This window comes from Thermobia domestica, chromosome 8, assembly GCF_964235325.1.
Source record: "Thermobia domestica chromosome 8, izTheDome1.hap1.1, whole genome shotgun sequence".
NCBI classification, from domain to species: domain Eukaryota; kingdom Metazoa; phylum Arthropoda; class Insecta; order Zygentoma; family Lepismatidae; genus Thermobia; species Thermobia domestica.
The window spans coordinates 72,733,236-72,760,856 of NC_137461.1; the positions used below are offsets into that span (position 1 = coordinate 72,733,236).

General features: G+C 35.4%; 1 protein-coding gene across 1 annotated transcript in view; it reads left to right on the top strand.

Moving 5' to 3' along the window:
• The window catches only part of LOC145692992 (potassium channel subfamily K member 18-like), a 382,582-nt gene that overhangs the window by 40,890 nt on the left and 314,071 nt on the right, over positions 1–27,621 (top strand). The gene's annotated exons all lie outside the window — the stretch shown is intronic.

Genomic DNA, 27,621 nt, shown 5'->3' on the forward strand with positions numbered 1-27,621 from the left:
TTTCATTTTTTCTCATTTTAGGTTTATCCTCTTGAAATTCAAATCTTTATTGCGCTTATGTGTTCAAAAATTGTCGTTCTCTAAAATAAATATTTTAACATATAATTTGTTAACCTGTAATTTGAGCTCTAAAGCAATAAAATGAAAGAAATATGTAAAATTGTAGGGGAAAGTAGCCTTATTTGGGGAGGTTTTTTTCAGGAAGCTATAAAACGTTCCCTATTTGTAACAGCGTTCTAGCAAAATATGAATGGTGTACGTGGTTAAATTAACCAACAAATAGAAAGTGCCAATCAGTGACATTGCTGCAAGGTTTTGTGAAAAATGTTGAATGATAGCAGATTAGGAGTTTTTGTTAGTAGATTTTGAGGTTCCTAATCTGGGGAGGAAGCTAAAAATTGAACATAAACGTTTAGGACAGGCAAAATCAAACACAGTTGTACTGTATCATTCTCTGTTTACTGCACCCGATTCTTGTGCCACAGCTAGTGAAATACAATCCTTCATGTTTTTGAAAGGAAAGTGTTGGATTTCGAGCGATGAATTTTTCAGCCATTTTTCCCTCGCTGCTCCGTCTTTCTGAGAAAACGAATTAGGAATGTCATTAGTCATTACTCCTCGCTAGTTCATCGGACAGACGTCTGACATCCCGTTTGGTGAGTCCATAATAATGCTCTTCCATTATCTTGCAATAACCTGCTAAGTCCTTTACCAGTTCTATAGGGAATACCGGTCTTCTTACTATTGGCAGGTATTTTCTTCATAGCTACATATCGCTCAAACGTAGTCTGTGGCACCCCAAACACTCGTGCTGCTTTAAACGTTCCCATTTCTTCCTTTCTAACTGCTTCGATGGCCAGCCATACGACCTAGGTCTCACTCTCTTCTCTGATCCATCTGGAAAACGGAAAAACGTCATGTAATACTCTCTGTTGCGAATGGTTTCCAAACTTGGGGCTCCCCAAATTAGGCACCGCACGACCTCCCCAAATAAGGCTCCCTCCTATTTTCTCTTTCGTCATATATTTGTAGTCCTTGAAAGCACAATTCCTTACAAAAGAGCAATATATAACAATTCTACAGACTTTACTTATTTCTCAGGGTCCTTCACGCCTTCCCAGCAAGTATCACTGTTCTGTAAATTAAAAGCATTGACGATAGTCCAACACTTTTGCACAGTCCAAAAACACACACTTCACACTACTGATTCCACAATAACAGCCATGCGGCTCCTGAGCTTTGGAATCTACCACAAAGCCTTTGTACAATGCTTTCAGCGCGCCATACTAGGTGTCAGGATCTCCTCAACTGAGATACGCCACCTCTCCAAATTAGGAACCCTCCCCAAATATGGCTCCTTTCCCCTATAGTTGTGCCTAGTATATGTAGTACCAAATGAAGATAATGCTTTACATTTTAAAATTCAAATTAGTTGTTGAAATATAGGTAGTTCAAATGTTCTTAAATTTTGAGATAAGCATGAATTCCGACCTGAAACTGAGTAGTAATATACTGTTCAGTTGGGAACTTTTCTTTAAAAATTTACATGTTTTTGGAAAATATATGTAATGAAACGTAAGCCAGAAAAATGCAATGTGCCTAGTTATAAAATTGTGCACAGTTAATGTTCAATCTGGAATCTTTATTTAAGAACCTAATTTTATCCCCCCAAAAATATGTGTAACAGCTAATTGTACATTACTAAATTCAACATTCCAATAATGCGTAGCCTCATTCAATATAGTTATGCAATTATACAGAATTGACGTACAGTGAAGAATCGTATTGTAATTATCCACAAATAACCCTGCGATTATAACGTTATGCAATTAATGATTAATGATTAATCGTTGTCTCATTTTAGAAACACTTTTTAAAGAAGAAAATGTATATTCAATATTGCAATTTGAAGACTTGATTTAATATGGCTGTGCTATTATTCCACATATTAATATTTCATGTCATCTTCGGTTAGGAATAAGAACAATGCTTATTAAAAGGAAACCAAAAATTTCTAAAAGTAGGGTTATCATTTCTCTCTCTCTCTCTTTTTCTCTATCTATCTATCTATCTATCTATCTATCTATCTATCTATCTATATATATATATATATATATATATATATATATATATATATATATATATATATATATATATATATATATATATATATATAGGGGAAGGCGGGACGGAATAGGGTAGCGGGATGGAATGGGGCACCCCTCCTATTTCCCCGTTATGGTATTGCAGCCTTGCCGAAGCAACAGGAAACTAAATATAGACTCCGTACTGATGCGTAGAGCAAGTAGCGTCAGTGTTGGAGAAGGCGTGTGGCACGTGCGAATCGTTTTAATGTTGTCACTCTGGTTTTCTACGCCTGTTGTAACATCAACCAAAACAAAACTCAAGGTAAATCAAATATGAATTCACATAATGCTGAAGTCGTAATTATAATGTCAGAGTATCATAGTTGTTGTAAGATTTAGTGACTATAGTATTTAATCTTTCCTTCGCAATTACTACTGACACCATATGAAGCACCAATACGTGTTTGGGGGGCGGAAAGGGGTAAGGGTTGAATGGCCTACTGATATCACATTGCAGCCAACAGAAGAAACCCAAATCAGCAAGGAAAGTCTACAGACTGTTCCAGGAAGTTGTTTCCTTGCAGCACCGAAACTAAGACCTTCAACTCCATCTACAGAAACATATCTTGCAGATATGACTACGGTTTCAGGAAGTAGACCTCTTGACGAACCGATTCCAGGACCTTCGATGTCAACTACTGAAACAGCCATTCCGGACGTTTTAATATTTATACACTGTCACCGAAGGATATTTTATGTTTTCCCAGAGTTGAGACTGGTAGCAGAAGACTGACCAGAAGACGAGGATAAACAACAATATTGACCGCCGCATGAAGCAGCATTTGAAACTGAGCCAAGGAAGAGGAAGCAAGAGGTAGAAAAATAGGAAGGAGCAGCAGGGCAAGGAGAAGTTGGCGAAAAGGCAAATATGCTTTTAATGTGCTGGGTGGTGTTTCCAATTCAACGAGGGATGGAATGCGTGTATACTGTGCAAAGTGTGGTCCCATAGTTTGTGTGAAGGTGTAGATAGTGAGACGACGAAGACGTTTACATTTGCAAGTACTAGCAGCCGTAATTCAATGTACTTCATTGTGCCCTGTGTGTTCATGTGCATGCGAAAAAATATTACTTTCAATAATGAGTGGTATGTCCTTAGTTTTGGGACCTCATTAACCAATTACAGTTGTTTTTGAACCTAAAACTGTAAATAATATATTAACTTCATTGTCAGTATTTCCTTGTCATTTTTATTACCGCCCCGCCTTCCCCTATATATATAAGTTCTTATATATCCAATTCAAAACTGGGGCACTATGATGAGATATACTTAGTTTCATTCTTTCTATCGATAGGAAGTGCTTAAGCAGCACAAAAATTACTTTTATTTCATTCCTGTTGAGCGTATATATAACGATGATTAGGAAAGTAATATAGATCTTTGATCCAAGGATTTATAAACAAACTGTATGCCATGATTTGGAGCACTCTAACAATATTCAAACGTTCTGTAAATTAAGATTTCATACGTAACGGTTAATGTAAAAGTGTGTAATCAGTGGCGTACCCAGGTTAAATGAGATTTTTTACCTCTTAGAGATTTACTGTCTCACTCAAATTTCTATAACTCAAATTTTTGGTATCTGGTTGTGATTTCATGCTATCATTGAAAATAATATGCTTTAAGGTTATCACTTTTCTCCAACTTGAGGTTCTCTTAGTCTATTCTTTCGTTACCTTGAAGAAGATTTCATGCATGGGATATCAAGCGTTCGCCAATTGAAGTAGAATTTCCAAGAAGTGTTATGATAGGAAGAGCATGTAACAGATACCGTTGTAGCCAGGTTCTTAGAAGTGTCCTTTAGTGTTGAAATCTAGGGTTTTAGAAGTAAGTTACAAAGTGAAGGAATAAGATATAGGAGAAAGCGTTACTCTCACATTTTTTTTAAAAAGATTCCTAAGAAAAATCAAAGAGACTAGTTTGTAAGTACCAATACAGTTGTATTTTGTTCAACATTTAATCAATTAAAGGAAAACCATTTATGCCTCACTAATTTTCAAAAATTGATGTATTAGCAGTTCTTGTGTTACCTTCATTATGAGAAACAATATAGGTCTTTATTTTTCTCGTTTGAGAGAATTTTCATTTTTATCAAATACGCTTTATTAAGTTTTTGATTCAGAAATAATACAAAATTATTGTGACTTAAATGACCCTTAAAGAGGATATAAAATTACCAGTAAAATCACTTGACGTAAGGAATAGTTGACAAAATATTTAACTTGGAATATTCCACTATGTTCGTCTTGAAATCTGAGTAATATCAGCAAAGTTAAATTTTATTTCAGTGGGCGCCAGAAAAAAAATATACGGTAGGTATTACGTTAGACAAGGCTGATTTATAATGAGTCCCGAAGAAGTTAGTCCAATACATGATTTTCTACTCCCTCCTTGAGTGCTGTGTGTCATGAACAATGGTTCGAAAAGTTCGACTGGTAAAAAGATTCACGAATTACACACCTCAATTTTGCAACGAATACAAGATGTGTACAGCTAAAGATAGTCCAATACCAATACTTATTAGACAAGGTCTATTTTGTCAAAATCTTTTCATTATTCAGTATCTATCTGCCCACAAAATTATAAACAGCATATCTGTATATATATATATATATATATATATATATATATATATATATATATATATATATATATATATATATATATATACACTCATGCTAAAAAATTAAGGATAATTGCAGATTGTGGTACTACACAACGTGACACTACACAAAACTGGCGCTAATAGCATAGGCACATAGTGAACACAACATACGAACAAACGAAACATATCGGTACAACGATATTGGTGATAAGTTGAGAAACACATGTGCTACACAACGCCACTGTTTTCTGCGCATGTAACCCGACATCAATATGAGATATGATCACCATGCACACGTACAGGGGCCGCACAACGGGTTGGCATACTCTGGATCAGGTGGTCGAGCAGCTGCTGGGGTATAGCCTCCCATTCTTGCAACAGTGTCTGTTGGTGTTCCTGAAGTGTCCTAGGGGTTTGAAGACGTGCAGCGATACGTCGACCGAGAGTATCCCAGACATGCTCGATGGGGTTTAGGTTTGGAGAACAGGCAGGCCACTCCATTCGCCTGATATATTCTGTTTCACGGTACTCCTCCACGATGGCAGCTCGGTTGGGCCGTGCGTTATCATTCATCAGGAGGAAGGTGGGACCCACTGCATCCCTGAAAAGGCGAACATACTGATGCAAAATGACATCCCGATACACCTGACCTGTTACAGTTCCTCTGTCAAAGACATGCAGGGCTGTATGTGAACCAATCATAATCCCACCCCACACCATCAAACCACTACCTCAATACAAGTCCCTTTCAAGGACATTATGGGGTTGGTGTCTGGTTTCTGGTTCACGCCAGATGATAACCCGGCGAGAATCAATGTTCAGACTATACCTGGACTCGTCCGTGAACATAACCTGGGACCACTGTTCCATTGACCATGTACTGTGTTCTTGACACCAGGCTTTACTGGCTCTCCCGTGAACAGGGGTCAGTGGAATTCACCTTGCAAGTCTCCGGGCGAATAAACCATGTCTGTTCAGTCGTCTGTAGACTGTGTGTCGGGAGACAACTGTTCCAGTGGCTGTGGCAAGGTCCCGAGCAAGGCTACTTGCTGTACTCCGTGGCCGTCTGCGGGCACTGATGGTGAGATATCGGTCTTCTTGTGGTGTTGTACACTGTGGACGTCCCGTGCTGTAGCGCCTGGACACGTTTCCTGTCTGCTGGAATCGTTGCCATACTCTTGAGATCACACTTTGTGGTACACGGAGGGCCCGCGCTACGACCTGCTGTGTTTGACCAGCCTTCAGTCGCCCTATTATTCTACCCCTCATAACGTCATCAATATGTGTTCTTTGAGCCATTTTAAACACATAGTCACCATTATCACGTCTGACAACATCTGCACACTTACACACTACACCGTACTCTGACATACACCAGCACACCTCTGCGTATTTGGACTGCTGCCAGCACCACCGTGCGACGAGCGCACCGCATGCACCGCACCGAATGGTCAAATGCACCGCATGGTCTTACCCCGAGGTGATTTCCAACCGAAAACCGCCCACCAGAGCATTGTCTCACCATGTATCCGCATTATCCTTAATTTATGAGCACGAGTGTATATATCAGTTGGTTCATTTGCGCCGTACAATAGTGAAGTTGGACAACCAACCATACAGTGAAGTAAGCTGGGTTGCCTAAGTACGAGGGAAACATGCTAACAAAAGCACTTTGTCTTCGTATAAAAAAAAAACATATCATACATTTAAGAATTATATTGGAGGTATCAAGCAAGACGATTTCGCCGATACTAAAGGTAACAAACTATATTAGTATAACATAAGAAAAGTGAAAGTTGTTTAGAAATTATTACTGCTCCAATAAACATATAGATTTAATAACAATCTACATTTACGGTAAATGAAGTAAAAGAAAAAAATAAACAAAGAGAAAAGGAGAATAACCCGAATGTCCAAATCAAGAAAACTACAAAGGAGGTTAAGTATTTCAGCACTTACTGCATGATGAAATATCTGTTTCATTAATCGTGAGTTATTGTTCATAATTAAGTCTAGCTGAAATTCTGAATAATAAATTGGTAATTAGTAATCAACGCAATAATCAAATTTCTTCACTAATTAAACAAAAAATCTTATTTTAGACAATCTAAACTACACTTATGATTTCCAAATAGCAGACGACAGCGGGTTTCAAAACCATCACTGAATAAGATATCTTCCATCGAAAATAAATAACTGCTTGCTACAGATCTAAATCTTCGATTTCAACATAATCATGAAATCTCTTCTTTCATCATTGACTTAATTCACATATGCCAGATATTAGCATCAAACACATAGTTAGAACATTAGCAAGACAATTAAGTCATATACAAACCAGCTTATCTATTTACAAATAAGATTACACAATCGTAATTTGCTGAACGTTTTAAAGTAGCATGCACACCGAAGCAAACGATACGGAATACTGTAGCAGGCTCAGCAGGGGAAGGTCTCTGACAGCTTGCAGTGACGTTACCATTACTCACGTGTCAAGATCGTTTTCGATGTATCTCAAATGTCATTTTAATTAATGGTGTAGTACAGTGTGACCGTGGTTGGTAATACAACTACCAAAGTAGAGCCTGCATTTTCCCTCCGCATGTGGTAAGAAACTTCAGAGACCATCTCTTGTTGGTCCTGCTATAGCATACGAGCATTTGGAGAACATTCGTAGCTGTTCATTTCCATTCCTTACTACAAATTCAGTGCGTAGTTTATACCACCACCACAAACTTAATTTGAATCAATATTGTCATAGGCAGCTGTCGAAATATCATACACAAGTGTCTAAAATTGTACATAGTTTCATAGGTTGAATTTTTAGATAGTCTATACTATACTATGGTGAACATGTATGTTCATCCCATTTACGACTTGTAATTATACAAATATGTGCACAAAATATAGGAACTTAGACGATTTGTACTAACACATCGTAGGAAAACATTAAGTTAAGTTAAATTACATAGAAAAGCACATAATTTAATATTATACAATTATACGTACACGAACCCATGCCTACATATTAACAGTCACACACATACTTAGACGAAAAACAGATGTTGTATTCGTTGTGGGTTGTTTGCTATTCTTCTCTATTGTATGGTGTAAATACAACTGAAAAACATTCAATAAATCCTCAGAAATAAAATCAATTATATCTGTTTACATTAATCGTCTTCCAAATTATGTATGCATATCTGTTTAAAAAATTAGACCAATATTTCGAATTAACAAAACATTTCACAGTGGCAAATTACTAAAGAAATGAAAATTACGAAACTGAATTACATTTTCTAATGTTTTGTATATTGCTAGTCAATCCTTAAATCATATCAGTGATTTATTACAGCAATTAATGTAACAATAATAACATTAGAAATGGCTATACTTTTGTGTGGCGCTTATATTTCATCTCATAGGGTCTACCAGCTTGCAATGACTTGTACGTCTGTAGTTCTAATTTAGGTTTATTTCTAGAGACACGTGCCAATGAAACTGATAAAGCAGGACAAAAATGTTTGTGATTTTATTCGTAATATAAGTGTTCAAAGTGTTGTTCGTTAAGCCTACTGAATTAAACATGGTGTTACAGAGACACATGCGAGAATAATTCTGTGTTGTAGAACCTCAAAGCTTTCAGGTACCGTTTTAAATCCTTGCTCCTTAATATAGTCCCCACGAGAAAAAATCAACAGGGATTAAATCTGGTGAACGTAGTGGCCACGCCATAGGACTCCGACGACCAATCCATAGTTCAAGATACACTGCTTCAAGATATTGTCGTATGGCTAGAATTTGATGAAGCCGCTAATTTTTGCTTTTATATTTGTCACTCCTTTCATCTTTCTGATCTATGTATTAATTTTCCTCTTTTTTCGAGTTATACGGAGAATACGAGATGCTTCTTTGTATAAACTGAAGACGGCGAGTGTCTGATCTTGCAAGTGTGCAAGTCTCCGATTTATATCTAAAAACAGGTAGAATACATTTCTTAAACATTTTCCGTTCCAGGGACATCTGTATTTTACTTTCCAATGTGAAGTTTCTTTCGGATGCACTCCAATCTAGTTCGATGCCTCTGTAAATGTTTTCTTTAATGTTTTCATCTATAGAGATATTCTGCCTCAGGTAAACGTACGTTACATTTTTCCTAACCGCGTGTCTTCCACTTCTATCTTTGACTTCATTGCGAAGTTGTTAAACTGCTTCTTCGTTTTCTCCATATTCATTTTTAACCCGACTTTTTTTTTTTTTTTTTTTTTTTTTTAGATTTAACTCTTCTATCATTTCTTGAAGTTTTGTGTTGCTGTTAGATATGAGAATTATATCATAAAAGAAATGTAGATGGATCTGACATTTCCCATTAATATTTATTCCTTTGTTTTCTCAATTTACCGAACGGAATACACTTTCAAGTATGTTCGTAAACAGGTTCGGGGAAATTGTATCTCCCTGTCGTATTCCGTTTTCAATTTGCACAGTCTTCGTAGTATCAAATAACAGGAAAGTCTCACTTACTTCTTCACAGATATTTGCAACGAATTTAATAGAGGGAACTTATAATCGTCTGATCTTTGGATAAGTTCTCCCTCTATTTTAATATGGTCCCTTGTACAATAACAACTCCTAATTCCGGACTGTTCTCTTGGTTGGGTGAGGTCTAGCTGTTTTTCTAGTCGACGCGTCAGGTCATTTATTAATTCCTTATTGTCGAAAAGAGGCTTATGGGCCTGCAATTCCGTAGATATATATATATATATATATATATATATATATATATATATATATATATATATATATATATACCCTTTCTTGTGCAGTAATATCATCATGGTATTTTTCCATTTGTCAGAGACAGTAAGTACCTTCTTGCATCCTAGTGTAAATCCATGCTAGGTTTTTTCACTTTCTACCCAGCTTCTTTTAGTATGTCTAATATTAGCTGCATCTTTTCCTGGTACTTTTCCACGTTTAGTGTTTTTAAAAGCGTATGGAACAACATAAATAATATCAGTTTGAATCATTCTTTCCACGGCCTTTGCTGTGAAGTGTTGTAGGACTCAACACTGTTGTTGACGCTAGAGCTTAAATTAAGAGATACCGTCATAATTATGGCATTACAAAAGAATCAGTAACCACTATGATGGATAGATAAGAGTATCGTCAATTTCACATCAGAGAACACCCGTTTACATCTGCAGTGTGTCACGTATATGAATGATGATAACGTGTAATTAGTTTCGCTCTGTTTATCGTTTCCATTATATTTTTTCGCAGGTCAATGAAGAGCTAGTCGTACGCTGGGAGTTGGTAAAGCTTCAGTACATAAAATTTTGAAAGAAAGACGCTGGCACCGATACAAGCTTCATCTGAGCCAACAGTTCTATAAAAGTGATTTTGAAACAAGATTTGCTATCTGCAGAAGAGTTCTTCACATTCTAGACGAGACTTCTGACCTTGCCCAATAATATTCTGTGGACTGATGAGTGTTATTTTGCTATTGATTCCAACCTTAACACACACAACATGCATTACTGCGCAACTGAAACTCCGCAATGCGCAAGTGTGCAAAATACTCAGCACCGACGGGGTGTAAATGTTTCATGTGTTATACTTAGAGAAAACCTCATTGGGCCTGTGTTTTTCGAACCTAGACTTACGGAACAACTATATTTGAATTTGATTCAAAATGAGTTTAACCTGCAGAACCTGTTGGAAGATGTGCCTCTTCAATTGATCATCAATCATTGGTTTTAACACGACGGCAAACCACCTCATCAAATTCTCGCCATACGATAATATCTTGAAGCAGTGTATCTTGAACTATGAATTGGAAGTGGGGGTCCTATTACGTGGCCACTACGGTCCCCAGATTTAACCCCTGTTGATTCTTTCTCGTGGAGACTAAATTAAGGAGCAAGGGTTTAAAACGGAACCTGAAAGCTGCGAGGTTCTACAACAAAGAATTATTCACGCATGTGTCTCTGTAACAGCACTTTTAATTCAGTAGGCTTAACGGACAACCCTTTGAACACTTACATTACGAATAATTATAGGTGTAATTTACGTTTTCTAAAATAATATTTTTTTTTAATTGGTGAACAAATTAGGTCAGTGTGTTGATTACTATTTGCTAGTTTATTATTCAGAATTTCGGCTAGACTTAATTATGAACAATAACTCACAATTGATGTAACAGATCTTTCATAATGGGGTAACTGCGGTACCTGCCTTAGCAGTTTTCTTGACTCGGACGTTTGGGTTAATTTCCTTTTTTCTTTGTTTCTTTTTTTCTTTTACTTCGTTAACCGTAAATGTAGATTGCTGTTACATCTATGTGTTTATTGGAGCAGTAATAATTTCTAAACAACATTCACCTTTCTTATGCTATACGAATATAGTTTGTTACTTTTAGTATCGGCGAAAGCGACTCGCATGATACCTCCAATATAATTCTTAAATGTATTATATATTTTTTTATACGGAGACAAAGTGCTTTTGTTAGCATGTACCCTCGGATTTAGGCAACCCAACTTACTTCACTGTATGGTTGGTTTTCCAACTTCACTATTGTACGCGCAAATGAACCACCTGGCATATATATACAAGGAAGGTTCAATAATTATTGTCCGCGGCATATTTAAAATACTTGAGCTGGGATGGCTGATGGGGGATATTGTAGCCTAATGTCTTAAATGCCTATATTCTAAATTTCAGAACCATAGCTGCTATATTAGTGTTCTTTTTTGCCGTTTCAGGTGAGAGAGATCGCACCTAACTTGAAAAATGGAGAAAACCGAACATCGAGCTGTCATTAAGTACCTCCAAAAAAAGGAGTTAAGTCCAAAGGAGATTCATGAGGACATGATCAGTGTGTTGCGTGATGGGGCTCCTTCCTACCAGGTGGTAAAGAACTGGTACCGCGACTTCAGTTGCGGCAGGGAAAGCTGTCAACAGGCCCTTGTTGCTGGTCCTCCAACAACTGCATGCATCCCAGAAAACATTGATGCTGTGCATGAACAATTATAGCACACAGACGAATCACGGTGCAACAGTTAGCAGACATCATTTACATCTCTGTAGGCTCAGTGGAAACCATTGTGCATGAACACTTGGGATTCAGAAAGGTATCAGTGCGATGGGTATCCAAAATGTTATCTCGTGAGCATCAGAAAGACAGAGTTCGATGTTCAAGGGCTGGTTTGGAGGTTATGGGAGCAGACCTGAAACAGTTCTGTGATAGATTTGTGACAGTGGATGAGACGACCACTGTGATCCCGAGTCCAAACGACAGAGCATAGAGTGGCGGCACAGCAGTTCGCCTCCTCCACGCAAGTTCAAGATGCAAGTATCAGCACGCAAGGTTATGGCCACAATTTTTTGGGACGCGAAGACTGTGCTCCTTATTGACTACCTGGAGGTTGGACACACTATCACGGGGGCCTATTATGCAGCCCTAGTCCCTAAGTTATGAGAAGCAATCAAGGAAAATCGGCGTGGGATATTGTAGCGAACAGTGCTGATCCACCAAGCTAATGCTCCGGCCGACAAAAGCCATCTTACTGATGCCGCAATCCATGCTGCTGGTTATGATGTGTTGGAACATCCTTCCTACTCACCAGACCTTGCCCCTAGTGACTTTCATTTGTTCCCAAAGTTGAAGGAGCACCTCAAGGGGAAGAAGTTTCACTCAAATGCAGGTGTTATTGATGCTGTGGAGGAATGGCTCACGGCTCAGCCAGAGACTTTCTTTGAAGCTGGCATAGTGGCTTTACAGCATAGGTGGAAGAAGTGCATTACTATGAGAGGAGACGTTATAGGTCAGGGATAACAACCCTTGTATATATATATATATCCTGCGGACAGGGTAAGGGATGGATAGATCCAATGTTAATAAAGGTCCTCAGTGGACTTGTCCTCTTTTTTCTTTCTAAAATGTGCCTATTTGATGTTTTAAAATATAATAATATATGCGGGTTTTAAAGAAAAATAAAGGTTATTTATTACAAGCAATCTCTTAAATAGGGTATAAGCTTGCGCAAGTGACGAACAGAATCAACCGCGTTTTTAAATGACTAGTGTCTTGTCATGTTTCAAGATTGGTTCTGATGTTGACGTTATTCGACATCCTTTTGTTTTATGTTATAGTTCTGCATTATTTACATTGAGTTCAGTGTTACTATGTTGAGGGATAGATTTCATACCATAGGAATTTCTCTTGTGGAAAGGAATTAATTGAGCATATAATTAACCATTATCCCAAAGATGTTTGACCTCTTCCTAACAACATCTTTCGTCTTAGTGAATCGTCAAGGTATTTAATATTTATATAAATCCTTTCTAGAGTATTTTATTTCAAATACCAATCCTTCAAACGAGGCGTGCTTTTTGTCAGTTGAATAAAATCAGTTGGACAAAAATGTTCTATAAATTTTCTCACAAATATCGATAAGATAGCTTGGAACTCTAATCTTGCTATGGTGAAATTAGTGATTCTAAATGAGAATGACAGATATTACGAGAAAAATCATCAATAACATATTATCTAGCACAAAGTGATACAAAAATCCAGTTAGAAATTTATCGCAGAAGATGTGAGCAGAAAGATGGGAAACTAAAGAATTCCGCCGTAAATCTCATGACACGAACATATACAGTTACGCAAATTCATAGTAAATCTTTGAAGCGAGTTAAATAGGCGCTTCTTAACCGTTTACATGATATGTAGTATATGTGCGTATGTTCGTGTTGTCTTTCTATATGTTTATAGGAAAGTTTCACTATAATGTTAATAAAATATATGAGGATATAATTAAAAATAGTGTGTTTCTCTTATACTAATTAAATATTTCGCGATCAGAGTCGTATATTTTTAGGTTTGAAATCCATAAAGGAAAGGTTACTGTAGAAACTGGTAAATTCTATCCTAAATTGGGAGTTTCCATATATACATGGCAAATGAAGAAGTAACAATATAATTTTCAACGAGAACTCTCAGTTTTTTAAAATCCAATTTTACTAAATATCCTAATCTTTCAAGACTCACTAATCACTCCTATATTTTAAGGTTGAAATTCATTTATGATGAAAGACCAGGGAAGTGTGTATCTGAATACAACATCACAATTGTGTTCATACGTTAAATGTATCAAAAAGAATTTTGGCTCAATGGCTGTTTCAATCAGAATTGTTTGTAGCAGACGATAGTTTTGAAGCTTAGAGTCCTTCTCAAATCTTTTATTTTTAAATATATCATTGATCTCGTATGAGTCAATCGTACTCTAGAACACTGTCCAAAAATTGAGAATGAAATCGGTGAATAAGTATACCAAATACAAATACACTATGTACTTAGCTTTCAAATAGGGTACTTATTTCTTTTATTTTACCTACCAGATACATCTTGTGAGTCCAACTTACATTGAAAGCATTAAAACAAACAAATAAAAATTGAAATCTTAGTGCTCTGTGGCTTGTCCTGTAGATTAAAGGGGAAGAATCATAAATAAATGTATGAACAAACGTGGGAACGCTGGGAAAACACACAGGTTGGATGTTTACTGCAAACTCATTTGACTGAAATTGAACAAGGTATCCTGACACTCCATCATTGACTGTGACTTTAAGTTTAACATCCCTTTCACCAGTGAGGCTGTATGAGACGAGACCTACTGATTAAGGTGGATTCCGAACAACATGAACTCCCGCTGGAAATCGAACCCAGGTCTTCCACGCCAAGGGTGCGTACACTAACCGCTTAGCTACGAAGGAGCTCACACTCGGCCATTGAGTTGTCATGTTCCCAATTAAAAATAAATAATAATGAGAACAACAATGTTAAGAATATTTGACTATATTTTAAAGTATCCGGCATTCCCCTGATGAACCTGTAGAGAACAACATAAGAACTTCAGTCAGGATGCTTGGCTGTGTGTTTGGATCCAGAACCGTTCGAACGTTAACCATTAGCCTATCCCCACTCGATCTACATGCCCAGCTACATACAAGGCTAAGTCTTGCAATATTTCCACAATCGAAACCGCAACAGGTGGGTGTATATACTGTGATGGTCGACCTAAGTACAAGTTCAAACTGGCCCAAGAGGAAGCAAACGGTTGGAAACCGCCATTTAGTTTGGATCTTCAGTCAGTTTGTAGTGGCAGTGACAAGAAGTGCTGAACGTCTGACGTACCAACCAGCATTAGGTGGAAACAGAAGTGACTGATTCTTTGCAAGACAAGACGTAGTATCGACCTGGAATCGAAGAATGCCAGGAAGATGGAAGTAGACAGTTCAACACTAGGAATTATACTCTGAATATTAACACACTTTCATTACAATGTAATGCATATAGGTATGTTATGCACTAGAACATTACAAGACTCATGCGTCACCCTTACATAATTTTAAAGATTTTTACATAATTAAAAGACAAATAAATTGCAGTTAGTGAACAGAGTACTAAAAATAAATGTGTAATTATCCTAAAAATATATAACTGACATGATTTGTGGTAGCTATATACTCTCTGAATTGCAGTGTTAGCTTTTATTTTTACTTTGGCAACCATTTGTAGCACTACAAAAGATTAATTACCTTCTCGTCGTCCACACCATTTCACCTACAATTTGTGGTTAATTAATCTAGGATTATTACCACTAATCCTTTGCTATCCAACGTAACCAGCGCTAATTGTCTTTCTAGATGGTGTTAACATCGAAGACCATTTCTCCATTCCTTGAAAGTTTGTACTAAATTCCCTGAAGTAGTGTGTTTGCCATTTAGTAATAATGACCAACATATTTTTTTTAAACGTTATGTAGTAATTTGTCGTGAAATGAACAATAAGTAGGATTTACTTCAAGAAAATTAATAACAAATGAATGTTTATAGCGATATAAATAAAGCGAATCGTTCACTCCTTGTAATATGTTATTGATCCGGTGAAACAGATATATTATGAATCTATGCAGCTACCTGTAAAAAAAGTTAAGAAGTAGATTCTCTTTCTCTTCCCCTGATGGCAACACACAGTCTGCTAACGGTAGTATTACATGTAATCATAGTTACTTATTAAAATCGTTGCTAATTTTGAATTTGTTATTGATTATTCTATCGTTCCTGTGAACACTTTAAAGTTAATTTATTTTAGGTTATTACAAAGCGAAAGCTCTCCTTTTTTTCGTCTTTCGAGGTTTCTTACCCCCATAAAATGATATCATGTCAGATTAGGAATATCATATCTGTTTAATAATATTAAACTATACCCCAAAGGACCTCAAGTTTTTAATGTATTTACAACATACAATATGAGGTAAAAGTACTTTGTAAATTTGGAACGGATAGAGGAACTGACATCATACCTCGGACAAGAGTAATGTAGGCAGAAACATCCAACAATTATGCCCTTTCATCTAAAGGAGATGATAATTAAAGTAAGTGAATGATGATGGAAGAATTGGTGAAATGATAAAGAGGGAGGAAACGAGAGTATCACGAGAAAAGCCACGGACACAATGTTTTCTACCATAAATTTACGTGGTTGGGGATCGAACCAGGAACCCCACGCGCCAGAGGTTAATCGCTCTACTACTGAGCCACCGTATCTCCCCCCCATAATGGAGGTAGAACCGCATCTATTATTATTATGGGGAACATCTTGAAGCCCTCTATCTTAGATTCCAAGATTTTGAGTAGGAATAGGATCATGTTTTGGGAGTGCTCTTCATCACAAACATACGTCTGACATTATTTTCAACTTAGTTCTAATCATGTAATAGTTAATACCTTCATAATGCTCATTTATTAACTTATGATCGTCTTTCCGAATTTACAATGCACTTTTGCCTCTTATTGTATATTGAAAATGCTTTCGAAACTTGAGGCTGCTTGGGGCACAATTTAGTTTTATTGAATTAGTCTAATTTTTCTTATGGGTTACTTTCACCTGTTATAGAACTATTTTAGAGGATGAGACTCAGATATACTCGTAAGTCTAAAAACAAAATACCATCTTAACCTATAATAATACGTTAATTGCATATGATAATATGTATACAGGGTGTTTGAAAACAACAACGACAACGTTTGGTAAATTATTCCAACACCAAGATAAAACGAAAAACATAGACAAACCTGGGTGCACAAATGCTTCTTTTTGGAGTTATAGGTTGCCGAAAACATGAAAAAATGAAATTTAAAAGTCCATAGCTCCAAAACTATGTGACTTCATTTAGGAACTAATATATATATGCAATCCAAAACTACATGTTTCTGAATTTTAAGGTACACACGCAACAATTATTATAGAGGGAGTTTGGCTACAGGCATGTAATTTGAAGTACTCACAGTCTACCTTCATAAAAATTGTTGCGTGAGTACCATAGAATTCTGAAACATGGATATTTGAATAGGGCACATAGTGATTCCCAAGTGAAGTCTTGATCTGACTGCTATAGGTCCCATAGTTCTGGAGTTCTGGATTTTAAAGTTCATTTTTTTATGTTTTCCACAGACTATAACTCCGAAAGGAAGCATTTGTGCACCCACCTTGGTCTATACTTTTTGTCTTATCTTGGTGTCAGGAATCATCTCCCAAACGCTGTCGGTGTTGTTTTCAAACACCCTGTATATATTGGTTGATATGGGAGACTAGGAAGAAGTACAGAGAATAATCTAGTAAGTCCTGTACTATGTGTTGCTTATCGCTTATAATACCCGTACATTGTACCCTGTACACAGCACAACTGAAGTGAAGAGTGAAGTGGAAATTTAAGTCGAATAACGCTCCCGTGACGCAGAAGAGAAGAGCAGGATGTAGTGCTGACGTTAGAAGGTTTATGTAGACGTCCCTCGACGCCTACACAATGAGAGATCCGATATATTAGAGAGACACAGAAGAAGTAGAATTTTAACAAAAGAGAGACGCGTTGCGTGTAAAGTCAGCACAAGCATCGTAGAAAGGATCATGGTTCATAATAATAACAACAGCAATAATAGAAAAATGTTGCAATACGACTAATACAAAAGAACAATAACATTATCGTTTATATTTTTTGCAGAAAACAGCATCATGCCTCCTCATCCTCCTTCTTTTAAACGAAGAACTTATTTTATTCCATTCTTATAGCAATGTTCTCTAGAGAAGAGAAATTTCGAATACAAAAGTATTCGTGACAAAAATGCGTGACAAAATTATGAAACTGAAAAAAATTGGTAAACTCGAAGAAACAAAAGCAAGTTAGAAAAAAGTGAATTAAAATGAAATCTTTCAGGATTATACCTGTTAGGCTAAGGGATACGAATGATTAGGGCCAATGAATGATTACTGAAGAATTGGTAGAATGGCAGTGTGCAAGGAAATAGGAGTTCCTCAGGAAAACCCAGGGATATGATGTTCTCCACCACAAATTTACTTGACCGTGGATCGAACCAAGGATCCACGCACCATATGTAAACACTCGACCACTGATCCACCGTGTCCCCAGCAATAAGGAGCAATATATATATGTGTGTGTATTGACAGCAAATTATGAAACGAAAATGAAATCTTTAAGTTTTATTCCCACGCTTATGCCGGCTAGGCTAAAGGAGACGGCGATGATGAGAAATGAATGAAATGGTGGAATGAAGAAAGTGGAAAGAAACGGGAGAACCCCGTGAAAAACCACGCACGCGGTGTTTGTCCACCACAAAGTTCGCTTGACGCGAGCTGCGATCGAACCAGAGACCCCATGCACCAGAAGTGCATGCTCTACCACAGAGGTCACCGCTGCCTCTAGCAGCAACTTATATATTATTTTTTTCAAAGAATGTTAAGCACGATTGACCACCTCAAACTTTTAGTGCCCTTCACTGTCCTTAATTCAAGAAAAAATGTAGATACTGAATTTACAGGAAAACGAAACTGAAGATTGACTGTGAACTGAATGTTTGAATGAAAATAGTGAAAGTACCACATGGGATAAAATAATACACGTATAATAGTGGGAAATAAAATACATCTATTATATACACTATTTACACACTGAGAGATCACCTAGCAGATATTAATGCATCTAATTGTATACTCGTGTCCAAAATTTTGTCGCATATCTATAACTGTTTTCTTGTAAGAATATAATTCGATAATGATTTTGCAGGGTACTTTTAATACTGATACTATATGTATAATCGAGAAATGTGTATTTGTGGTAAATTTCATAGGAAAAGATATGAAAATTAGAATGAGTAAAACAAAATGTTGCTAAATGGACAAGAAAGTTTTATTTTCGTTTTATTGTTCTGATTTGCTGCTATTTTGACATAAAATTTGCCACATACATGTCTTCGCCGATTATACACATACTAATATTATAAGAAATACTGAGCGAATTCGTTATCAAATTATATTCCTACAACAATATATTTATAGATATGCGACAATAATTTTGGACATGAGTGTACATTGATGCGTGAGTTCTTCAAATTAGTATTTTTTGTTTTACATATACAAAGAAAATAAAGTTATCGGTTTAATTAAAAATTGTTTCCACCGAATATAGCACTCTCTATTCTTTAGACGATAGACTACTTGCACATCAAATTTGATTCAAATGCGGCCAGTAGTTACCAAGAAATGAAGAACCAATCATCATTCATTTGCTTTAATCCCTTACTCTAACAGGCTTAATCTTGAGACGTAAAACTCAAAGATTTTTGATTTTCCCCTTTCTCTTCCTTTTCTTGTATCAAATATATATAATATGAACTACGTACAAAAGAAAATTTCAAAATTTTAAAGAAAGTCATAGTCTCGGCTAATCCATAATAACTAATTCAACACTTTATGAATGTGCCTGCAAAAAGAATTTATATCTCATGCATATGGTATTAGTGTATTTTTGCTTGGAGAATTATTCAAGCTTCCCATCTATTAACGGAAAACTCTATTCGCATGCTACATTTCTAAATTTTATACTATTGCTTGATTCACATTCTTTATGAAAAATCAATGTCTATTAATTAGTAACAAAGCTGGCATTGGCTTTCGTAGCCTCCTAAAGGTTGTAAAACCCAAAATTATGAGACATTTTATATATATATATATATATATATATATATATATATATATATATATATATATATATATATATATATATATATATATATATATATATTATCTTGAGATAAAACCAAATGCAGTGAAACTTCATTTAACCGAACTAATGACTTTTAGATGAAAACGGATATGATAAAATGCAGATAATTGAAGCAATTATCGACAGTTGGTTACTTTATATTATTACATAAAATTTATCTAAAATAGTGGTAGGGTCTATATAGATAAGGTACTTACTGCTATAAGGACCACATAAGTATAAATGCTTTGTTACTTAAATACTTATGATGTAGTAGTAGACAAAAATTTATATGTATTTTTATTTGTTAATGTCTTATCTATCTTATGGTATGTTTACATTAACTTAAAGATTGAGCTAAAGGTATGAAAAACTTATGCAAATAGAAACATACAAAATGGCCTTATTACCCGCACGGTAGGTAAAATAAGTCCCACCATTTGAAAAGTAAACTTTTACGACCTGAAAGACCACTGGAAGTCAATTAACATCTAACATTTTTACAGCGCTTCAAATACTAATAATAAAACGATATTTAGTAACAATATGGATATGAAATAATAAGGATATAGGCAATCTCCCTTATGTTATGCAGTTTAGTTAAGTTGTTGCAACTAACTGAATTTTAAACAATAAGCTTGGACACATAATACACAAACTACCATTGGAAACAGATTTCACACTAAGTTTCAACAATGTTTACACTTGATAACACTTGTAGCAAATGAATTCTTTATCTCTGGTGTTGACCAATCCAATTCATTCGTCATGTACCCATAAACCGTATCCTTTACAGCTTCGAATGTCACCGATCCATTCTTTGTCGCATAATGAACGATACCACGATAGCACAGAACAGCACGAAAATGTGCTTAGAATATACCCAGAAACAGTGGTATGAGCCATTCGCATGCATTAAAAATAGAGATTTACATTATGAAAGACACCAACGCAGAACTCGAACCTGCGAATCCCCATAGTCAAGTTGCCAGTTTTAACTATTTAACAATGCAGTCACGTTTTGTAGGGTAATGAGGGCCAGTAGATTTTTGATGGGTCTTATTTACCGAACATGTACTCGTCATTTTATAAATCTTTAGCTACAAACATGTTTCGAACTAAAACGAAGTAACTACTATCCCAAATACTAAATATTATGATCCTCACAAATATACAAGATGTTTCTTGTTAGCTTTATTATACACAGAAAAAATGAATTTACTTTGCCTCCTCTCTAAATTATATCAACACATAGAATCTGGCTTCTCGATGCTTCAATACTGCCAGTGTTCCGTCAAGGGCGCCGATCCTGAAGGGCCCGGGCCCCCCAAAGCTCATGTGGGCCCCCCTATTGTATTTTTAATATAGTCTACAATATTTGGCATAATTTAAATGTAATTTGTCTTAAAATCCTCATTTATATACTTTCTGCAACTGAATGCCCTCCCTCCCAAATTTACAGAGAAATCGGCGCCCGTGTGTTCCGTCTAATCACGAACAAGAAGACGAACTCTCTCAAGCAGGCAGAGTAATCGCTACTTGTGATGTTGTCAAATTTCTCCTACTGTAATTCTAACTTATGAAATTCTGCACTGGGCCTTATTTCCCTCCAGGGCCTTATTTGATGCAAGTACCTTGTATATATACGTGCTTTAAAGTTCCGCAACGATTAGCGCAGAAAGAGAAAAAAAAGAGTGAAATATTTAAGTTTTACGTCTTAGAGTTATGTCGGATAGACTAAATAAGACGACGATGAGAAATGAAGGAAATGGAGGAAATACTAAAGTGGAAGTAAACGGGAGAACTCCAAGAAAATCCATACACACGATGTTTGTCCACCAACAAAGCTCACTTGGCACGAGTTGAGATCGAACCAAGGACCCCATGCACCAGAAATGAACGTTGTACCACTGACCCATCGCTTCCCCTTGGCGCGGAAAGAATATGTTTGTGATCGGATTCAAGCTGCCTGCCGTTTCATTCGGTTCAAGGCAGTATCAAAACAAAACTCTGTCTTTCTCGCAATAGATTCCTTTTCAGGTTCAATTGAAGCCGCATCGACGCCATTTTCATCCACCTGGTGAGATTCGAATTCTACATTGTGAATAATTTCATCATCCTTCAAAATTTGAAATTCCGAGTTCGTTGAAAGGCACAGCAACCATTCGATTATGTCCTCCGAGTTGCACTTATATTTTTTTTACAATGAGCTCTGCATGTTATCAATTGATATTTTTTTCATAACTTCAGTTTCCTTAATTTATTTCGTCCTATTGATCAGAAAATGGAATGAAGTGAAATCTATCAGTTTAACATCCCATGATTATGTCTGTTAGGCTAAGGAGACTGATGATTAAGTCAAGCGAATGATGATGGAAGAATTGGTAGAATGACAATGTTTGAGGAAAGGGGTGTACTCCGAGAAAACTCACGAACACGATGCTGTGCTTCATGAACTTATATGACCGGGAATCGAATCAGGGATCCCACGCACCGGAGGTTAGCTCTCTACCATTGAACAATCGTGTCCCCTTCCTATTCCTTAGAAAAACTTGAGTTATGCTGTACTAAGTTTATTATGTGAAGATATTTAATGCTCTTAATGTTCAAGTATATACATGAAAACATTCAAATGTTCTTCTTTGAAGAGCCTCTTCTGTATCAAACGTAGAAATTACAGCATTCGATGCAGTTAACCATTTTAAACGTAAACAAAATAGTTTTGTCTTCCCAGCCGGCAACCCAAACTGATGAATTCTCTTTGGCATGATACCGAACACCGTTTCCAAATGTTTGAACAATCACTCTGTTAGTTTGTTTTAATGTTTCCAAAAATTTGGTTGTGAAAGGAAACAAGAAAAAAAGTACGAAGCGTATGTTCGTTTTTTTTTCTTTCTTTAGAAAATCGTATAAAATATTTGCTGTTGTCAGTGGCGAGGGAAGTGGGTTTTCATTATGTGTGGGAGAAAATCAAACAGTTTTCTGCATTTGACGTGAAACACTTTAAAGCAAACGTAACACCGTGTCTTAAATTTTGTCGAACACAACATGCTAGAAACGTATCGTATAATCTAATGGACTATCTTTTACTTTGTGTTGTGAAGAAGACAAAGTCCCGCTAGAGACAGTGACAGTTACATTGATCTAGCTAGTTGTTTTGCCTGAGTAGTATAGGAGAAGTTTTGAAAGACAAATGGGGGATAATTTGAAATGGACGAACGGGATGACGATAAGAAAAAAAAGAAAAAAATAGGAAAAAGCAAAGGAAACCTGCTCTTCCTTTGCTATTCCAAAACACATCAAAGATTCAAGTTTCCGTCACTTTTTCTTTTGTGTTTCCATCTACTCTTATTTCTCCTTCCCCTATGTTTCTCGATTTCTTTGTTTATATCCCCCTTTCGGGCATTCTTCATTTCCCCTGAAGTTTCTTCACAATAAGCTATCTTTTTCATTCCTTTTTTCACTTTCTTTTCTCTTCTTCCTATTTATTTTTCTGTAATTCTTTCTCCAATTCCTTAAAAGCCTTCTTTTTCCTCAACGCACGCCTTTTAAGCCAAAGTAGACACTAAGGAAGATAGGTAGTGTCCTCATCTTACCCATGATCTTCAATTTCTTTTCCTCTTTTCCCATACAGTGATACCAGCTCACAATTTCTTTCTTTCTATGTATTATAATATCACAATTCAGTTTTTACCCTTTAAGAGGCCATATCACGGCGAAATTAAAATACCACTAATTTTACAGTAATTATGTGATATCTTCAAATAGATTAAAGATAATCGAAAAGTGGAACAAGAGCTCGCTAGACAACATTATTTTATATGAGATACAATTATCACGAGTCACTTAGTGGCTTTCCGTTTGCAGTCATTTAGAAACGCGAAAATAAATGCCGATTATCTAAATGGCTAGAAATTAAGAGCAGATAAGAGAGTCGTTATAACAGTACTTCATGCAAAATAATATTTTCTAGCGCGCTTTTGTTCCACATTTCGATTATCTTTTATCTATTTGAAGATATCACATAATTACTGTAAAATTAGCGGTATTTTAATTTCTCAGTGATTAGGCCTCTTAAATGAACACTTTTTAAAAAGTGATTCACATATCACATACCTCAACTTTAATGTATTAAGCTATGAATAGTAGAAGTTACAACGGCCTCCATAATACATAAGGTATGTGTTTAAAGGGACAACTTTTGAGAATAGATTTCACTACAATATTCGTATCTCATATTTTTTACCCTTTACGAAAATTTACAATTTCTCTTGCAATTTACGATTTCTCTAGAGATCTTCTTTAGTGAAGGAATTTCATGACCTATTGAAACTTATATTGTTAAATGCTTGGATATTCATTTCAACAATCAAGCCATTTAAACAATGAAGAAAGTTCTAAATAAAAAAAAGTCACAAAACGTTGCCTTCGATAGGCTATGAAGTTCCTTCTCTAAAAATTTGAAGTGTGTAGGCTGAAATTTGTAAGAGAAATTGTGGATTTTCGTGAAAGGTAAAAAATACATGAGAGAGACCGTAATGACATCTATCGGCAAAACTTGTCCCTTTAAACTAACCTTAAATACTTTAAATACAGAATAAAACACCAAAAATGTTAGGCCTACTGAAAAATCATAGTAAAATTAATTCTAAGAATGGTATTTTATACACGTGCATTATAGAAATGAAGAAATTTATCGTATTTTAGACGAACTTAAAAAGTTCGTTACTGAATTATCTATGTCTGTGTGTCTGTCTGTCTGTTATTTCAGAATTTCTGAATTTTGAACTCTCCATTCAATAGAGCATCAAAAACTATCTAGAAAAAGTGATGGAATTTTTCGCGTTAGTCTTACCGTTTCCGAGATATTGGCCAAAAAAGGTTCCGATTTCGGGAGATTTATTGAGCCGTATCTCGGGAATCGTAAGTAATACAGGAATGGTATTTTACGATTTTTTTTTTCAATTTTGTACCCCCCATTTTGAGCACTACAATGATTAATTTCATATTCTTTAAACACTTGTTCTACATGTTGATTACAAAATTTGCTACCTAATTCTGTTTGTATATTAGGCACGGGGAACTTATTTTCTTTTAAAAGTTTTGTTATTCCTTTTACAATTTCAGGACTTTTCTTTATTTTTAACAGAATACAATATGCATATCGTGAAAAAATATATATATTTGTAATATATATTTGTAATTATTATTATCCTACTCTGCAATATTTTGCAAAATTATCTGCTAAATACATTTGTAATGTTTGTTGCCTTGGTTAAAGTACATATTGTAGATCGTTTTAACAGAACTCGTAAATAAAACATGTGGGAAAAAAAATTATTACTCAGGAAATTATAAATGGATAGTTATATTACAAGAATTGTTGAATGAGAGTAATAATAAAATACATAGAACAATTGATATAAATCCTATAGAAGTTAATAAGAAAAATTAATTGATTTTTAGTTCGTTCTGACAATGCTCTTGGAGCATTCACAACTGGCCATGTTTATAGCTCGCTAGAAGCTCATATTAAATGGGTTAATTCACAGTAAGAAATGTAAATAGCATAACTACTGATAATGCCCTTGTAAATATCAATACCCAGATCACAGGAAACCTAAGAGAAAAAAAGTAAATTATAAATTATAAAAATGCTGCGATTGAACGTAAAACAACAGAAAAAAAAATACAGTAGTGAATACTCTAACCGAAAACTACTTTAAAATAAAACTAAATTCACATTAGACAAACCCCGCATTGGCACTTTGTAAAAACAAATGTGCCATACAACACCTAGGTCACTTCTGCATGATATTATAAGAATTTTTCTCAATGTTGTCTACATACAAGTTACGTCATCTGTCCGTTAAGATTCATTTGAGACATGAAAGCGGTTGGTAAACGTTGATCAATGTCTTGAAGCATTCATAACCTTGAAATTCATAGCAACAGGAGCCATATTTTCCACGTATTTTGATTAGTCAACAATGTTTTTACACATATAATCCATACATTTTATGGATTTTATGTCACTGGTTATTAAATATTTATAGAAAAGGTGTCTCTAGTAATAATTTATATTATTATATTATTTTGTACCGAAAAAGCTTTTTCGTTCTTCCCTATTCTTTTGTTTATGTTGGTTATGCCCTCTGGTGGGTCGTACTAGCACGACGGATGAGCTTTCTCTATAGTAGCCATAGTTGTGCTGGAACGTTCGAGGGAGGAAGTATAATGGTTGTTTCGCTACTATTATCATAATTTGTGATCGAGTTATTATATCAAAAAAGGTTCTTCAATATATATATATATATATATAATCTACGAGTGATATTCAAAGTATAATTCTGTTAAAGTTTAAATTTCGAATGTAATCATAAAGTTTAAAGTGGAGTGCTGTAAGCTCATGTCGGCTAGTTGTTCTATTCAATAGCACGGATTGGTTTAATAAGGCAACGAGGTACGTAAGTTTCATGCTTTTCCTTTCTTCATTATATTATTCTTACATTTAAAGGGCCTTTTGCCATTTTGTTAGTTTTAGGCACTTTGCCTACAACTTTTCTACTTTTTTCTCAATTCAATTAGATTCCTGCATTATTACCAATCGGCGTGACTAATTAGAACAAGTTAGCTGGTACTGAGGCAAATAGTTTACGCTGCTAATTGGATAATAGTCTAAGATTGAATATATTTAAATTCTCTTTCCATTATCACGAAGACCATAATGCAATACTGATTGTTGAATTGTTAAATATATGTTGATTATTGGGTTCTTGAAAGTTTAAATATACTGTTTGAATTTTCTAAAGGAGATCGGTTGTACGAGTATTATTTTATGAACTCAAATCCTACAACTACTATTCAGAGATTTATTTTCATAGTATTGCTTGTTAGTAGCGAGAATAAATTACGTATCCTTTCTATATTTCAGTGTGGAATTACGAAACCACTAAAATTAATATCAGGGGAACCGATTGATGTGTTCTCCTCTCCCACCCATACATATGCGCTAGTTTTCGAATCTCAGGTTATATATGATTTAGTTGAACTTATTAAGATATCGAAATTAGCGTAATATAAGTATGGTTACAATTAGGAGCGTTAAATTCCATATCACAAAGGTGAGCTGCATTCTACAATAACGGCGATCAATATAATTTGTATTTCCGGTTAAAAAAAAAGTTTGAGAAAACTTAAGATGCAACCATAAAATTTCGAGCATATTCAATGATTAAAATAAATGGCATTTGTTCACCATTTCTTCTAAAAAAAAATAAATAACAAAATATAGCATTTTGTCAGAACTACCAATCTTTAGTCATTATAATAGAGAAAGGGAATCATTTATTCAAAATTACGTAGATATGACCAATTTAAGCAACGAAAAATATTGAAGATTGGTTGTTGACATAAGAAATGCTTTAAGCTAACGTTATCTTTCTCTAAATGAGTTAAGAACAAGCTTGTTTTCAATACCATTAGAGAGGCTCATTTGTGGTAAAAATCCACAAAGTTAAAACTTTTTTTAATGAAGAAGGACACTGCATTTTAGTGTTGGTCTAGCATAGTGAGCAAATTATCAAGTCGGGTGAAAATATAACAATCTTTGATTTAATAACTCTCCTCGCTGCTATATTGGAAAGCGTGTGTGCTTTCGTGCATGAGGTTTTGAGTTTGATTCCCGATGAGAGAGCATTAAACGTACTGTAGGAGTTCAGATTCTATGTACTTTGAACTGTATTT